Below are 19,399 nucleotides of genomic sequence, written 5' to 3'. Positions count from 1 at the left end.
AGGGGTAGAATTTTCCATGTGCTCAAATGCATTTCTTCTTCATCTTTCTTCCTCCTTTTGAGTAAGTTGTGAAATTCTTGTGTCAGGTTCATACATACGATTTGGATCGGGGTACTGGTCAAGCGCGGTCCAGAGGTACATTTTGGTAGGAATACTCAAGTTGGGCCTGTTTTCACAGACTGACTCTCTTTGACTGTGAGAAAATGTTGCAACATTTCTTGCATTACTGGGATCTGTATCCAGCTGTCAGGATGCAGAATATCTCCAGTGTGTATGAATAAGTTCAATGGTTTAACATGCATTGCACATAAAGTTTCTGCTCCATTTTTCAGTCGTCTCTATATCCTCTTTCTCCGTCTTTGCGTTCTGTTCATGGCACATTGCACACACTTCCTTGCTCTTTCTTTGTACTTTCCTCTCCACCTTGATCAACGGGCTACCCGACTCTACCTGCCCTATTTCCCCATGCTTGGAAAATGCAATTATTTCATCATGTTCTGCAAGTAGATTCGCGCCTTACACTGCCATGTCATTGTGGCAACTCCACTCTCGAAGATGCTAATTGCTTTAAAATCATTTCAAAGGGAAATGGCTTGAACTTAATTGAATGTCACCCCAATGAACAAATAGAACAAATTACCATGATGTATATGTGCAATGGTAGAAACATACAGCAGGCCAAGAACTGCTTGATGAGTGAAAAGAGTCAAGGCCTTGCCTTTGACTTTCCACTTCCGCCAACGATAATCATTACAGTGAATGGATAGGAGCTACTGCTGAGGTAAATGAAAGGGTAACAGGAGCAGAGGCAGAAGTTATGGAATGTTCATAGTAGGACAGGCTGTGTACACTTTAGAATGAATAGACGGACCATTCTCTGAATATGGGAGCAGTGTTTAGAACCTGAAAGTTATGAATTCACTGTTGAATCACAAAACATGTGATCAGTCGTCGATAAATAAATAAGAATTATTCCCAGATTATTTTGATTTCCTTGAAACAGTATAGCCTTTCAGGAAATGACATGAGAATGGAAATGGTATATTCTATAGCTGAACAATATTTGGAAAGAAAAGAAGTCATGAAGTTTTGAGAAAGAAAAGTAAGTAGGTACCGATATTGCTGTGAAATATCTCAGCCAGTTTCTAAGCCATAGTCAACGGTAACTCTTCCAAATATAATATCTGTTTCTTCAGTTCAATCAGCGCCACGTTTTATCTTCCTCTTTCCAGTGTTTCTATTCCAACTTTCTGAATAGCAAAGGTTTTGTTTTCTCCCCACTGCGCTAGTAGCGTCAATCAGATCTCTGTATGCTTTTCCCACAACAATTATCAACACAAAGGTCTTCTTCAAATCACAACTTCTACTGCATCAACGATACTTTAACGGAAACAGAATTGTTGTATTAATTTCATGAAAAAATGAAAACTATAATTCAATGTCAACATTACGAGGAGATGGCACATTGTAATGAGTTTAGCACATCACGAATCAAACTTCGATTTATTGCTTCAGTGGTGAATTCAATAAATCTAATCACCTTGGGAAGGCAGGATAATGTTCAATCCATGCACGGTGGATAAATTTAGAAAGAGAACACATTCATGAAGATATTATTAAATGTAAATGGAATGATGTTTAATACACGTGATTCATCATTTTCATTTTCTGAATTACACTTTATAGAAGATTGAGATAGAACAGTTAAGGTTTATAATATGGTACGCATGTTGTAGCGATACAGACATTAGTGAATCTGTCCTCGAACCTAACTCAGAGATTGATTTTTAAATAATTATTCATAACGACCTCATTTATATTCACCAATAAATATTTTGTTTGGGAGTGTTTTATTTCATTAACTCCTCGTCGTTCCACAAGTTGTGTTAGTGTGACGACACAGATACCGCTTTCAGATGCTATTTCATTTTGGATATTCTTGCTGGATTTACCTATTTAGTCTGAACTATATGTCCATTGTCAGATGTAACAGTATACATGTGTTTATTCTGCTCTCACTGTTGTGGACATTCTGTATTTTCCCGCTATTGTGGATTCCAGATTTTATGAAAGGTTATTAGAATATATTATGTTTGACCATCTAGAAATTTGTAGCACTTTTTAGTCATAGTTCCTCATTGACATAGTTAATGTTTGGGACATTTGGCTTCACAAGGGTTTGCAGGTACTCAGATATTTTTAGTTGCCTCATTGGTCCAGATATAACAGAGCCAGGCTTGCTTCTAAACTTGCGATCACCTTTGGAGTTTGTAGTTCCGATTTTTAATATGAGGAACAGAGTTATGCAAATAATAGTCAAATGAGCCATAATGAGACTGAAAATAATTATAAAACAGCAAGGAACATCGTCCAGGGATTAAGAATACCCAAGTCATCTGTTGGAACATCATTAAATAGAAAGAGTGCCTTGGCCACTTAGTTATGGAAAAGGGATAGGGTGGACGAGGAAGACCTCCACTGCTGATGACAGAAGAATTCTCATAGAAATAATGAAATATCTCCTAACACCAGTCCAACTGATCAGAAGCATACTTCGGGAGGCATGTATAAATGACTACTGTCCACAGAAGGTGTCATGAACAGAAATACAGAGGCTAAACTGCAAGATACCAATCACTCATTAGGTACAGAAACAGGATGGACAGATTACATCTTAATAAAAGGAATATAAATGAGCCAGTGGAATTCTGTATAAAGATCTTCCGGACAGATGAGTAACCGTTTCAGGGTGATGGCAAATGGAAACTGAGTAGACATAAAGGAACTGCCTAAGATCCAAACCAAACCACCTCATATGTGAAAATTACTGAAGGGGTGTTATCGACTGGACATGTATGGCTTCGACAAGTACTGGCTCACTTACCTTCATTGATGATGTAACTTCTAATTGCAATAGCAAAATCAATTCTGAGGTGTTTCAAGCTTCTTATCTGCTCAGGATACAGCAAATGCCTCCAAACTCATTGAACAGTTCTACAACAACGCAATGATCCCAAACATAATGCTAAAGCAAGAGGGGAGTTTTTCAAAGCCAAGAACAGGATATTCTTACATGGCAAGGTCAGTCACTAATCTAAACACAATTGAGTATGCCTTCCCGATGCTGAAGACAAAATACCTCCACTCAAGCCCCCGACGATAGCTACAGTAGAGGGCCGGCAGAGCATCAACAGAGTAGACACAGTGCCCCTGGTGATGTCTCTGGATCACAGACTTCAAACAGTGCAGATGTGAATCAAGGTATTAAATATGACAACATAGTCATACATAATATTGCTATGTTCCAAATGTTATCGTTCCCTGAAATGAGGAGTCTATGTGTAAAAAGTGCTGTAATTTCAACATCGTCAAATTAAAATGTATACAAATAAAATCAGGAATGTGCATTTTAATCACTTGTGAATTGTTTGATTAAAATTTTAGAACTGTGGAACAGAGGGGAAAATAAACAAATAAAATTGTGTCTTTCTCCCAAACATTATGGAGTGCACTTTAAAAGTCTCAGTAAAATTTGTTTTGCAGTTGAGCTGGCAGGAAACACCTGACATTGTGGTATGAGATGTGCTTCTCTTTTATTTATGTTCTCCCCTGAAACAGCGATATGCAGATATATGTTCTCTTTGCATGCAGGTCTCTGAATCAGAAGGTTTGAGCTCCAAGTTCTACTCCTGACATTTAATCCAAAATTCCACTCTAGGGTTCTCCAGTGTATTGCTGAAGGAATGGTATGAGCTAAAGGACAGTATCCTTTAAATGAATGGCTTTCGACAATCTTAGTTACTTCTATTTCTTTGTCTCTAATACACCAGAACGAATAAAAAATGTATATCCAATATCTCCTCACAACTAATAATATATAATATAGATAACATACTGCTGAACCTCGAAATCTGCATATCATCGTTACAAAGAGTGAACTAGAAATGCTTGCAATACTCCCTAAGTGGCTGAACCACATTTTGTTACAACTTTTATACTCAATGGCTCCACTGATGCAGGAAGGTTTGGGTCCCGTTTTACGACCACATTAGCCACACGTGTTAACTTTAAAACCACACTTGCCACTCAAAGTCTAAGGAATAAAATATGAAGTATTGCAGTCCAAATACAGGAAGCATTAGTGTTCATGTACTGTCCACAGGAATATATTAATGGTAAATCTCTTACAGAACAAAAGGAGGATGCTTTCATAAACCGATTGCCCTTACTTAACAGACGAGGTTGCGCATGTACTTAAAAACAGGATATTTTTTGTGTCTAGAACTGATCCTGCTTTTTCGTCTGTTTAGTTATTAATGTCTGGCAACAAACAGCAACAAATGATTTGTATTGGAAGTAACTTTGAACCGGATAGAACAGCAAAATGTGGGATTGAGTGCATATATATGAAATCTAAATTTTGCTCTGATCAGAGAGGAATATAGCTTAGTACAATGGCCAGTTGATATGTCACTCACACAGCAACCATTAGGTGAGTCAAAGTTCAGATGTAATTAGAACAGAGACTATTTATTATCATGCAATACAACAGAAATACACAGTGCCCTCCATAATGTTAGGGACAACGACAAAATTTTCTTTCAATTGGCCAATGCTCCACATTTTAAAAATTGTATTCAAACAATTGACATGTGAGTAAAGTGCACATTCCCGATTTTATTAAAGGGTATTTTGTATAGATTTTGGTTTGACTATTTATAAATGACAGCACTTTTTTATGTGTAGTCTCCTCATTTCCTTGCATCATAACTTTTGTGACAAAGCAAATTGCCCCAATGACAGCTTGAAGTCTGTGATTCAGAGACATCACCAGGTGCTGGTTATCTTCTCCACTGATGTTCTGCCAGGTCTTGGCTCAGCCATCTTCAGCTACCGCTTGTTTCTGGGGCTTTTCCACTCACGGTTTCTCTTCAGCATGAGGAAGGCATGCTCATTATGTTTACATCGGTGGCTGACTTGGCCATTCAAGAGGTTTCCAGGTTTTAGTTTTGAAAATCACCTTTGTGGCTTCAGCAGCATGTTTGGGATCATTGTCTTGTTGTTGGATGAAACACCGTCCAATGGGTTTGGAGGCATTTGTGCCAACCTCAGAATTAATTTTGCTCCTACAATCAGCAGTTGCACCATCAATGAAGATAAGTGCGTCGGTACCTGTGGCAGCCATATCTGCCCAGGCCATGACACCTTGTTGTGAGTGAGGAAACAGGTCACAAAAACTCATACAGTTTAAAGCAGCAGTGAGAATGAAATAGCGGACAATTAATAATAAACGTGGGAGAAATAACTTGGGAACAAAATAAACAGGCACACACACAATGAATTGGTACATATAATGATCAAGGAACAAAATCACACTGATGCGGCACCACACCTTGACTCAGGACAGACACAGCTCCATGCTACAAGGAACACTAATACTATGCTCCCAACCCTTTTAACAGTGCACACGTTACTAGGTTTCTCCAGTGCCATTCCACATTTCTATGTTTGGGGTGAAGCAGGGTGATCCCAAACTGACAAAAGAAGAGAACAAAGAACACATGGCAACTTTATAGTGCTGGAGGGTCAAGCCCAGGTCGTTAGCAGGGTTAATGGCTCAGTACCAGGAAGGGTTAATACAATTATAAACAGCAAATGGCTCAAGCCTAAGTACAGACAGACTGGAGAGTCTAGTCCAGGTAACTTACACGGTGCAAGCAACATGGGCGGAACAAAACCTTGATTGATTGCTAGGTATGGGCAGTCCTTTCATATGACAACCACAACCCCTCCCAATAAACACCCTCACCACCAAGTTTCACAGATGAGGCTGCGTGCTTTGGATGTGGGCTGTTCCATCATGCTTCCACACTTTGCTCGTGCCATCACTCTGATAGTGGTTAATACTGGACTTATCTGTCCACAAAAACTGTTTCCAGAATTCTGCAGGCTCGCTTAAATACTTAACCAATTGTAATGTGGGCATCCAGTTTCTGTGGCCAATTAATGGTTTCGATATTGCAATGATGCCTTTGTATTTCTGGCGAAAGTAGCTATTGACATATCCATACCCACTTCCTGAAGAGTATTTCCAATGTGTTGGACAGGCGTTTGGGGAGTTATCCTACGATAAGAATGCTTCTGTCATCATCAGTATTCCTTGGCCTACCAGTCAGGCTGTGACTGCTGACCTAACCACTATGCTCTTTCCTCTTAATGATGTTCCAAAGAGTTGAAAATTCTGCTCATCCTAAGATTTTGGCAATGTCTCGTCTTGTTTTGTTTTTAATTTTCAGGCTCATTGACTTCCATTGGCACAACCTGAACTGCAGGTTGAAAAATGGCAACTAAAGACTCCAAAGGTTATTTATAGTTTGGAAACATGCCTAGGTCTCCTATTACTGCACCAATAATGCAATTAAGCAAACCTGAGTATCAAACACCCGTCAATCCAAATGTCCCAAATATTATGGTGCCCTGAAATGAGGGGATTCTGTATAAAAGGTGCTGTATTTTCTATATGTTCAAACCAAAATGTATACAAATAACCATTAATATAACATGAAATGTGCACATAATCACGTGAATTGTTTGATTAGAAATTTAAAAACTGTGGATCAAAGGGGATAATAAAAGCGTAAAGTGTCTTTGTCCAAAACATTATGGAGGGCATTGTAATATTACTCCAAAGTGCTCTTCATCTGACAAAAGGCAGGCAAAGGTTCGCAATTAGCATTGCATGGCGCACGTACAGACAGAAAACAGAAGCAAATCAAAGTCCACCCAGAGTCCTTGAGTGTCCTCGGATCCGCGTCCCACGCTCCCGTCTTCTCTGCAGCCTCCCCATACTCTGGTTCCCTTCAGACGGTCCGTTTACCAAATCTCTGACATCACGAGGAAGATTTCGGGACGCCATCTTGCCCACAGTGTCCTTTCGACTCCTGCTTCCAAGACTCGGTTCTCATCAGCGAGTCTCCAGCAGCCCGCAGGTTGGTGTGAGTATTTTGACCACGTCGCCAGCAGCCTGCAGCCAGTGTAGGCTCTTCGCCCCCAGGGGCACTCATCTTGGGCCCATATATCGAGGTGTCGCGATTTTCAATAAAACACTTTCGGCTCCTTTACCAGCCCGTAGGAAGCCATGTCAATCCGTTTGGGCGGTAGGATCCTGCGGTGGAGGGCTGTGTTTCCATTTCCCGCTCTTCTCGGATGCACATCAGCGGCGGTGGTGCCGAAACCACTTGGATTTTCCCATTCACAAGCGGGGTTGCTGAAAATAAAATTAAATGGAGCATTACTTCATCAGGCTGCGAGGTAAAAAAAAGAAAATGTTTCTTAGATGGTGTGCAAGAAACCCTTTGATGGATAGAGACCTGATGACGGCAACACAAAAGGACGAAGAGATTGCAGCATTGATTTTTTGGCATAGTACTGGTGGTGTAACAGGTAACAGACTGCCAAATATATTGTGCACCCAAAGGTTAAATATTCATGGCTTTCAGATATAGAAGAGCATCCCAGTCGATTGAGGTGAGGCAAAAGAGGAGTGTAATTAGACTAAATCATTTAGAATGAAAAACTTTTTATTTCTTTGACTTTTAAACTGTTACAATGAATGGAAACTAAAACACAGGATGCCATATCCGTGAACTAAGTCTCCATAGCCCAAGAACTGCAAATGGCTGAGTACCAATCGAGTAAAGGGTCAGTTGAACTCTCCGCCAGACTAAAGCTTGACACCCAATGTTTTTTTCCCCATGGCCACATACTATGTGAGACCAAGCAGTAAATCCAGAAATTCTCTAACTGACATGGAACATATGTGTAGAGACATATAAGTTATACCAATTGCATTGCCGTGTGTAGCGATAGATATTAGAACAACAAAATGGAATATCTATGTTAGGATAGATGGAAGAGAAGGTGCAAGGTGAACTGCGGTGTAAATGCACATGCTCGTTGTCTTTCTATAAATTGCAACAATATTCTCATTAATCTGCATAAAATCTGCAATGTTTTTAATCTGCATGTTTTAACTTCAGTTTGCTGCTTCCACATGGCATAGTATTTTAATCTGCATTTGTTAACCTCAGTTGGCTGCTTCCACATGGAACAGTGTTTTTATTTGCATGTTTTAACCTCAGTTTGCTGCTTCCACATGGCAATGATCAAATGAAGCTGTTGATTCCTTCATTGTGATCCCAGTCAGATTCTGTGGATGAGGGTAGAAGGCTGAGGATAGGACTGTCAGAGATACATGTGGCCTAATCTCGGTGAAAGCATGGATTTAAGGATCAAGCATTTAATTTCCTGGTCTTGTTCAGAAGTTGCCATGTAATTTCCTACATTCTGCAAACAGTCCAAAAAGATGCAGTGCATTTTGCTTTCTCCTCCAATTGTCATAGTAACCAGACAAACAGATGCATTGAGCCACATTTTTGTGTAAGTCCCGATATTACAAGCCACTGAGCATTCCTGCACCATGAGACTGAAGCTGGATGGGAAGAGTACCAATTTAAGGACAGTTAGATATGGACAGAAAATACTGGTCTTCAAAATGACACATTTATCTTGTAAATTAAATCTGCTGAGCCTTCGACATACAGGATATTGTGAACATTTTACAATGTCAGCCTATTGTGAATGTTTCAAATTCTGCAGCCTCATGTAAATGCTGCAATAGTTTGGAGACTCCCTCACAAAAGCATTCCCTGCTATATACCTTCAAAATTACTTCCTGAAGAAATCTTTGAACAACTGAAACACCGATACCTGAGGAGGTACTTGACTCGTCTTTAGTTAGGTCGCAGCTGTGATTATGCGTGCAGTCTAGTCATCAAACCACAGAAAGAATGTAATGACAATGGACAGCATGCAGAGAAAAAACGCCTGAAGGTAAGATGGGTAGGATTATTTCAGTGAGGAGGAGAGTGGGTGCAGAATGGTTTTTTTAATCCTTCGAGCAGAGGAGCTGGGCAGGAACAATATGTTTCTACCTCGTTACGGGTAATAACAGGCCTTTTCTCTGTCACAGAGGTGCCGAAGAACTGTCAGAAAACCGTGACAATGTAGTCAATATTAATCACCTGGAATAGATTGCAACATGAAAGGAATGGCCTGGACAGAGGGAACAGAGAAGGTTGCATCACCACAACACTTTATATCGGATGGAGTGGGTGAATTACCAATAAACGGTCCGCAATATACCAAGTGTTGGTAAATGGGATAATTAGAGACATGTCCTTGATGGTCGACATTGACGTGTGGGGGTATAGGGATTGTTTCTGAGTTGAGACATCCCTTATTCAATAAATTCCTTTGTTGGTGACTTTGAATTTATTTCACTATTTGACCATTGGTTGTTTCCAGTTCAGATGTTCACATTTGTCCCAATTTAATGTCCTTTTGGCGTTCATGTCAGACTTTATTATTGGGGGATGGGGGGGTGCTGAATATATCTTTGTGTGGCCTGGGGGGGGGGGATTTGACCACCCAAGTTTGTGACTTAATCTACTGGCCAATAGACTGTAAAAAGGAACAAAGAAGGTACAAACTGGAGCCACTTTCCAGATTGAATGTGATCACATGAATAGATAACAACACTCCACTGGCAAAACGCTCGTTCCTTTCTGCGGAATAAGGCAATCAGTCGATCAAAGGAGTTCCCTCATCTGGATTTATTAGACATAACTTTTTTCTCAAAATTATATCTAAATGTACTTTTTTTCAACTACAAATCAAATAAGTTATTATTTAATGCGATATATCTTCAACAGTAATAAATAATTCTCGAAACCTCAAACCTGTCCTGGCCCCCTCTCCCTTTCCATGCAACAAGGACGGGATTCCTCTGCTCCTCACCTCCCACACGCCATTCTCCGACACCTACAACTAGATCCTTTCTTCAGACCTCTCTTCTCCCCACTCCGTCTCACGCACGGATCTCTCCCTTCTGGATTTCTTCGTTCACTCATCGCAAACACAAAGGACCTACCCATGTACCCGGAGGAAATGGTATACTTGCGTCCACACTTCATCCGTCACCAACATTCGGGCCCACAAACAGACCTTTCAATCGGGCGAAATAACACTTCACTAGTGAGTCGGTAGGGGACACCAACTGCATTTGGTGCCTCCGTTGTGGACTCTTCCTCATCTCAGAGAGTGGGCGCAATTAGGAGATTGTTTCGAGCAGATTGCTTTAATATTTCCTTTTCCATGTCCCATTAGGTCCCTCTCCCGTCTCTCTCTCTCTCTCTCTCTCTCTCTCTCGCTCTCTCACTCTCTCTCTCTCTCTCTCTCTCGCTCTCTCACTCTCTCTCTCTCTCTCTCTCTCTCCCTCTCTCACACACACACACACACACACACTCTCTCTCTCTTTCTCTTTCCCTCTCTCCCTCTCCATCCTCCCTGCCCCCTCCCTCCCTCCCTCTCTCCCTCCCTCTCCCTCTCTCTCTCTCTCACTCTCTGTAGCCTCTGTCTCCTTTCCTCCAGCTCCGCACAACTTCACTCTCGAATCAGAGATACCCACTCCATCCTATTCTCCTAACCTCACGGTGCATCTTCCCTGCCGTTTCTTCCCTTCTCTTCTCCACTCTCCCATTATCTTAATTCAGACATCTACCTGCTTTATTTCTCCTACCTTAATGAAGAGTTCGGGTCCGAAACTTTTATTACTTATATTTCCTATAGATCAGTGGTTTTCAAACTTCCCCCTAAACTTACATTCCACCTTAGGCAAACCTTATGCCATAGGTGATCTGTGATGAGTAAGGGATTGCTGAAAGTGGTATGTGTGGGAAGGGAAGGTTGAAAATCATTGCTCTAGACCCAATTGTTACTGAAATAGTTTGCTTGAGAAAAATTGTTATTGACCCATTTCCTTTGGAGATATGAAACCGTGCTCATAACCAATCCATTAGAGAGGATTACAACAGTGGTTTTCAAACCTTTTCTCTCGACTCACATACCACCTTAGGTACTCCCTTACTCATCAGAGAGCACCGATGGCATGAGTTAAGGGAGGAGGGGGATGCTGTTTAAAATCCACTGCTATAAATTATGTGTGGCCTGCTCAGCTTCTACAGCACTTTGGGCATTGCACTACAAGCATCTGCACAATTTCCCGTTTAAGTCATGAATTGGGCACTGTCGGCCGACATGTGTCCTGTTTTCATCAACAATTATATAGTAACTGGATTATCGAAGATTAAACTCAACAAAATGTCAGTAGTTTCCCAAAGGTCCCAAATTAGGTAATGATTTTTAAATCACCAAATGGGGAAAAGGAATGTTGTGTGTGTTTGTTTACACCCAACTGAGAGGCCTCGAGTTATCATGCCAAGTTATTGTGAAAATGTATTGATTGCTCATAGTTAATCACTGCTTTCCAGTCACTTTTTAAATTCCCGTAATGTTCAGTATGAATGGCACCCACATCCACCACCTTCCGCTGGAGGCTCGTTCCTCTCTCTCACCACCTTCAGGGTGAAGAAGTTCCCCTCATCTTTCACCATTAACCTATGTGCTGTTTTATTTGTCTGATCCATCCTCAATGAATAAAGCCTGTTGGCAATTACCCTATCGGTATATGATGGTGGAACACGACATGTGTCACAGGGATCATTTCTGTGCTCTATCAGTGACTTTGAAATTGATCAGCATCTTCAACCCACGGAAACGCTCCATAGGCATTGAAAAGAATTCATTTGCCTCTTGCTTTCCAAGTGTCTTGAAAGGTGACTGGAAAATGGTGACTAACCATGAGCAATTAATAAATTTTCACGATGACTTGGCATGATAACTCGAGGCCCCTGCGTCATTGATCAAGAATGCCAATAAGATGTTCTGGATTTTCCTGATCACGATCATACATTTATGCAGTTTCTACTTACCGTGATCGTTTACTTATCTTCAACAAAGTCAACTTGTTCTCAGACACCTCATTCACAGGGCCCTCTTGCGTTCCATGATGAAAGTTCACATCTGTCCGAAACTTGCCAAACAATGAAGTGCGCGGATTTCCTGCGGGTGAGACCAGCTGTTGGCATATAATGCTAATTAGCATTAGTTTTCCCAAAGAAGCTAATTAGGTAGTGATTAAAATATTTCTTGTGGCTACCAAGATGACAAAATAAATACTGAGTGTTTTCATCCACCCGAGACATCCTTTCATACACTTATTAGAGCTAAATAATTCACTTTCTTCACAAAATAACTGAACAAAGGATGCTGATTTATTTTTTAATTGGCCAAAAGTAGAGTAACTTTCTTAATGCTCTCTGTGTTTTGGCTCTAGGTGCCAGCTTTCTCCCCACATCCCAAAGACGAGCGTTATGGTGGGTTAACTGACCACTGTAAGTGTGGTTCAGTTGCAGAATATGTGCTAAATCGATGTGAATTTTGGAAAAATAACAATAGGATGAATTTATTGTTTGGGTGTTGCAGATTGTGCATATCCATTGGGACATAGAGCCTCTTTCCGTGCCAAATTCCGGCTCACAAGCCTTATTATTCTACATTGAATTTGATTCAGCGATATTTCCAAAGAGATATCGCACAAACGACAGTAAATTTAAATGCTATAATTTGTTGCAAATTGCAGAAAGCCTCTTTTTCTTTTTTCCTTGGCTTGGCTTCACAGACGAAGATTTATGGAGGGATATGTCCACATCTGCTGCAGGCTCGTTGGTGACTGACAAGTCTGATGCGGGACAGGCAAGCATGGTTGCAGCGGTTGCAAGGAAAAATTGGTTGGTTGGGGTTGGGTGTTGGGTTTTTCCTCCTTTGTCTTTTGTCAGTGAGGTGGGCTCTGCAGTCTTCAAAGGAGGTTGCTGCCCGCCAAACTGTGAGGTGCCAAGATGCATGGTTGGAGGCGATATCAGCCCACTGGCAGTGGTTAATGTGGCAGGAACCAAGAGATTTCTTTAAGCAGTCCTTCTACCTCTTCTTTGGTGCACCTCTGTCTCGGTGGCCAGTGGAGAGCACGCCATAGAACACAATCTTGGGAAAGTTATGGTCCTCCATTCTGGAGAAGTGACCCACCCAGTACAGTTGGGTCATCAGCAGCGTGGATTCGATGCTTGCAGACTCTGCCTGCTCAAGTACTTCGATGTTGGTGATGAAGTAATTCCAATGAATGTTGAGGATGGAGTGGAGACAGGGCTGATGGAAGCGTTCTCGGAGCCGTAGGTGATGCTGATAGAGGACCCATGATTCGGAGCTGAACAATAGCGTGGGTATGACAACGGCTCTGTCCACGCTGATCTTTGTGTGTTTCTTCAGGTGGTTGTTTTTCCAGACTCTTTTTTGTAGTCTTCCAAAGGCGCTATTTGCCTTGGCGAGTCTGTTGTCTATCTCTTTGTCAATCCTTGCATCAGATGAAATGGTGCAGCCGAGATAGGTAAACTGATTGATCGTTTGAGTTCTGTGTGCCCGATGGAGATGTGGGGGGGGGGGGGGGTGGGTGGGGGGGGGGGGGCTGGTGGTCATGGTGGGGAGCTGGCTGGTGGAGGACCTCAGTTTTCTTCAGGCTGACTTCCATGCCAAACATATTGCCAGTTTCATGAAAACAGGACGTCATGCGCTGGAGAGCTGGCTCTGAATGGGCAACTAAAGTGGCATCGTCTGCAAAGAATAGTTCATGGACAAGTTGCTCTTGTGCCTTGGTGTGAGCTTGCAGGCACCTCAAATTGAAGAGACTGCCATCCGTGCAGTACCGGATGTAAACAACGTCTTCATTGTTGAGGTCTTTCATGGCTTGTTTCAGCATCATGCTGAAGAATATATTAAAGAGGGTTGGTGAAGCCTTGCTTCACGCCGTTGTCAATGGAGAAGGGTTCGGAGAGCTCATTGCTGTATCTGACCCGACCTTGTTAATTTTCGTGCAGTTGGATAACCATGTTGAGGAACTTGGGGGAGCGAGTCATCCGAGGCGCTCTAGCATTTGCCAAAGTCCTTTCCTGCTCACGTGTCAAAGGCTTTGGTCAGGTCAACAAACGTTAATTTATATGTTATTGACATTGCAAAAGGTGAAAATGAATTCACTTTGCGTAACAGTCTCCTTTCCTGATTCCTATCCTTTCCTGATTGATTTCCTTTCCTGATTAACCGCAGGCGTTTAATTCTGTTGACAATCCATGTTAATAATTCATGTTTTCGTTTCCGGTTTTAAGAACCATTTTCAAAAATATCCATTGAAACAGAATCTTAGTATCCATTCGCTTTTGTATTTGCAAAGCAGACTATTAATGGAAACGTACAGTCAAATATTTTACATATCTAAACGGTTTATTGGTCCTTTGTTCCAACAGTAAAGTGACATTTGAGATGAACACCAATAAATGCAAAGAAGTAGCAAAAGTAAATGAAGATTGGCATAGATATTTGACGGAGGTTACTGAGCGAGAACAGGCTCTTCTAATATCATTAGACATAACCGAGAATTTCACAGAGACATTGGGAGTTTTCAAACTACTTTATTCTTTCTGAATATGGTATTGTGGTAAGATCAGTTTTAATTCTTCAAACCTACTTATCTTTGGGAATGTGGTGGTGTGTTTTCTTTCTGAATTTTCTATGTGGTCTTTGAATATTTAATATTTTGTGTGGATTTGGAGATAAAGTTTAAGAATTACGTATATGCACATATTTGTTCCCGAAACTAAATGCACTTAATTAAGTGGCACAATTAATTAAATTTAATCTCTTTATTAATTGGCGCGAGAAATAGACGAGACATCTTCCTCAGAAGCACACTTGTTCTGTTTTTCATCACTAATTATTTTCTTTTATGAACGTCAGGGACTTATCATATCGTAGTGGCAACATCAGTGCTGGTCCACAAGTTAATTTGTGAAGTAAGTGGAACTTACTTTGACGAACAGGAATCACAAGGCAGGACAGGAGTTTCGTTGAGGTCAGAGTTTACTGAAGACATTAATGTGCTCAGTGGCACATTATTGGAAATGAGGATTTACATTTTATTTGAAGTTTTTAATAACAGGTACTAATCAGGTAATCGTTTTAACACATTGTACCAGCTGGCATATTTACACTTTATAATTTTATTACTGAATGAAAAGTTTTAGCTTCTTTTTAAACATTCAGAACGATAAATGTGCTCATTAAAGTTATACTCCTAGTATTTATTAATCACGCATTGAGACTACAATTAATAACAAAGGTTGCTGTTTTCGTGTATCTTGCATTAGAATACATTTTGGGTAAAATATGAGCATACAAAATTCTATCTGATACGTAAATGACGGTTCCTCGATTTTTTTATTTACAATATGACTGTTCAACGGTTACTGAACATCACGAATACTTATTACATTGCTGGAAAGAAAGGCGTCATTTAATCAACAGTTATCAACTTGTTCCCATCAGGGGTCTTAAGCATCTACAGATGTATATCAAAAATTTTTAGAAAGGGTAAATTCTCATAAATTATTCATCCATAAAATTCTAGCTTAATCATTGGTCAAATTTACTAATAAACCGAGCAGTGCAAACATACAGCAAGTTCCATAAATATCAAGTTATGGAAAATCAAATCAATTTAGTAGCTGTCGTTTCCATATTATGGCGAGTGAAGTTAACACCTTGAAGAACAATATGTTCCTCTTGATGGAAAGATGAAAGTGATGTTGGATCCAATGAAACGTTGGCCTTTTCTCCATGACTGGCGTTATAAAAAATGTATCCGTAACTTAATGTTCTATTCTCCTGCACAATAATGGAAGGACAAAACATTCACCCTGGGAAAGGATAGACTTGCATGGCGTGCCTCCTTGCTGTATTATGCACATTCATTTGCAATACATTTTATCATTAACTGCGAAAGCATGCTATAAAGTCTCCGAATATATCAGAGTAATTAAATGGGACAAATAAAGACAGTGAAAGAAAGGTAAAGATAGTGTAAATATTTCTTTTTCAATTGCCAATAACTTGCATTTTATCCCTGATAATTTTTTCTTGAAAATCATTATCTCTGAAATGTGAGCACAATGTGAACTGTGCAGCACGAAAATAGTTTGTTTGGTTCAATTCATCTATACCGACCGTCATGTCTATCAGTGCGAATCATTTCACCATACTCTTGAATTCTTGTCCATTCCAGTCAACCATCTACATCGCTTTCATTGTTCCTGCCTCTTCCACCTCCCTGAGCACGTTATTCCACAGGCCATCAACACTCTGTGTGGAAAATCTTCCACATAGGCGTCCTTAAATAGGATCAATGGCCTTAAAGTGTTGTCGTCTTCATTGAATTCCCGCCTTTAGAAAGTAAGGGCGATTATCCAATATATTCATTTGCTCCATAAGTTATGATTCACTTTAAAGTCACCCCTCAGCCTCCTGCGATCAACTGGTAACAATGACAGCCCGTCAAAGCCCCCCCCCCCCCCATTCACACCATGTGACAGATTTCAGCAGCCCCCGTGGACGCTACCAGCTGATTGTACGTCAGTGCCTCTAAAACTCCCGATTTCCTGATACACACATGTTGCAGATCAGGAACGTACTCCTTCATTGAACTTCCATTTCCCGATCACGGAACATGGTGTATACTGACGCGAAGTTGTCATTCAAGACATCACACTTGCCTCACCAAACACACATCCATTTGGTCCCGAAGAGGATCTGGCTATCGTTTTGATTTTTAACATATTTATGAAGGTTTTGCAAACATGAATTAAGTCTGCTGACCCGAGTCCCATTTTATCCCTTTTTGCTTCTCGATGAGTGTGTTGAACATTTCTTCTCATCAACTAGAAACATCAAATAACTCACTTAATAACAATTTTCAGCACCTGCCTTTTGATTCCTTCCTTCCTAAAAGCAGTATCCATTCTATTATCCATTGTCTATAACTTACACTACAACAATCTGGCTTCAAAGGAAACTATTTAAAGAGCGTCTATCGGAGACTGTCCTCACACAGTATCACCGAGGACAACTGTGAGCATAAGGGGATCGTCAAAACTGCCGTCCATCCGGAAATGACAGTCTTGGGAATCAGCTCCTAGCACGGTCGGAGTCGACAGGTTGCATCGCTTGGAGGAAGCGAAGATTATCCGTGGAAAGTCAGAGTTACGTTTCTGTAAATAATTGTTAAATTGCGAGCTTTCTTTCGCAGGACTCAAGATATTGTTTCTCACGTGATGCCGTTTGAGGGAATAAACCTTTTGATATTCGACCTGGACATTAACGACTGAATGGTACTGCGCGCTTATTTGATATTTCGATGCCTGCAAACCACTCTGGTCAAACAAATAATGGCCATTGTTTCGATGTATTGCACATTGGCTGCACTCGAGAGGACTATTTCACATTCAAACATGTTCACAGGGCTTATTTAAAAATAGTGATATTTGTTGTTACTTCACGACGGAAAATATTGATAGATTCTGATCACAAGCTAATTAAATCATATAAGATAGATTGGAAAGCCCCAAGAAAGGTGTCAAACCATCAACAAGAGAGTTGTTTTCCTGAGGATATTCTGTTTCCAGCAAAGCGTCATCTGAAGGGTCGCTCGTGTAATATTCAATTTGATTGATGAAATCACTGTAATCGGCGTCTAGAAGTCAATGAAATTCACAGTTATTGTCGAGACTATATTGGACATTCAGGCAGAATTCACAAATGCTTCATTATAACAATGACGTCATCATGCTATATCACACGACACCATTGCGGAATGCAATTCAATGCAACAAGCCGGCTTGCTCATGAATTGGGTGATTTTATATTAAGGTAGAAAGTTTGTCCGCCCATTTAAATCTGTTTAGACCCATTAAACCTTATTAACCTACAAACCCCTAATGTTTTGAAGGGTGGAAAGAAACCAGAGCACTGTAGAAACCCCGAGAAAATTAGGGAAAATCGTATAAACCCCTTCAAACATCGACGGATTTGAACCCTAGTCGCTCTGCCAGCCGTACCCATTGTGAATATAAACTGCGCCAATTCGATTGTTAATGCCAATGGTGTCCTCAGACAATTACGGAAGATTATTCCTGATGTTTTTTTTCGCATCTACTCGATATTTTCAACGCAAATAATACGGGAACTTGGTGGAAATGTCAACGGTTCAGGTTGTCTTTGTAAAGAGAAATCAGAGTTAACACCGCAGTTCGAAGTTCTCCTATCAGTGGAGGAATAATTCGTGGTCAAGATAGTTTAAAGATTCAGGGAATAAGGGAAGTAGGCGGATAAGTAAATAAATGGGATGGGGGTAATAGAGAGTGGTGACACAAAGTGAGAGTGAATTGTGAAGCGGGCACCACCAGGGAACCCATCGGTCAATTCTGGTTCGTATTAATTTTCGAATGTGAAATATTTTCTCTCTCTTAAAACGCCAGCGGACCTCTGTGGAATGCTTTGTGGCAGAGGGTAGTAAAAGCAGGTTCTCTGGATACGTTCAATTGGGAGTTAGATATGGTTCTTGTGGACAGGGGAATTAAAGGTTATGGGGAGAGGGCAGGGACAGGGTTCTGATAGTGTAAGATCAGCCATGTTCTAAATGAATGGCGGTGCTTGCTCGATGGGCAGAATGGCCTTCTCCAGAAACTATTGTCTATTGTTTTCAGCTACCACAGTCTTTTGTTTCAAAAGTTATTTCTTGAAAGTTGTAATAGTAAGAGATTTTAATTTTCCATATATTGACTGAGGGCCCCATACTGTTAAATGGTTGTATGGCGTGGAACTTGTCAAATGGGTTCAGGCAATTATTCTCAAGCAATATATAGAGATACAAACTAGAGACGACACAAACAGGTCAGGTTATATAAGTTTGTGTAGACAAACATTTTGGGTCCAGTTTCAAGTTAATTTTGGACAAGGATAGGTCTGGTCCTCAAGTTAAGTTTCTAAATTGGAGAAACTTCGATGTAAGAGAGGCCCTTTCCGTGCTTCATGGTACATGTTTGCAAAATGGCCATTGACACTACAGAGGGATCCTCGGCCCTTTTGCAGGTCTGATTTGTTTCCTGCTGGGTGTCTAGCCACACTCCAAAACAGGGAAATTTGATTGGAGGAGCTGGTTTAGTTGCTGACCACGCAAACATGTGACATGCTACATGGTACCAGTAGCACTAAGACAAGTGACCTGACGCTGGTCATTTCGTATTCATGAGCAGTAAAAGACACTCGGCTGCTTCAGCAGTGCCGAAATTCTTGTTGACGCCGGAGTAAAGGGGGCTTGGTGGATGGGGTGGAATGGAGATCGGGAAAGAGGACAGTGGCCAAAAAAGGCTGCCCTCTGAAATAAGAAAAGGAAAAGGGCAGGTGATCTGGAGAAAGAGGACAGAATGACGAGGGAAAGAGAGAGACCAGGATCAAGTGTTATCAAAAAATCTATATTAATACCCTCTAATTGGAGTCTATCGAG

General features: G+C 40.8%; 1 long non-coding RNA gene across 1 annotated transcript; it reads left to right on the top strand.

Moving 5' to 3' along the window:
• The first annotated feature begins 3,657 nt into the window (after positions 1 to 3,657).
• Positions 3,658 to 9,332, top strand: LOC138754096 (uncharacterized). Its single transcript, XR_011351563.1, has 2 exons — positions 3,658 to 3,746; positions 9,032 to 9,332. It is a non-coding gene; the product is annotated as an uncharacterized lncRNA (long non-coding RNA).
• Positions 9,333 to 19,399: the final 10,067 nt, after the last annotated feature.

The sequence above is a fragment of the Narcine bancroftii genome, chromosome 2 (assembly GCF_036971445.1).
Source record: "Narcine bancroftii isolate sNarBan1 chromosome 2, sNarBan1.hap1, whole genome shotgun sequence".
Classification (NCBI taxonomy): Eukaryota; Metazoa; Chordata; class Chondrichthyes; order Torpediniformes; family Narcinidae; genus Narcine; species Narcine bancroftii.
Note: the sequence above shows the minus strand (reverse complement) of the source record. Positions and strands in the feature narration are given on the sequence as shown.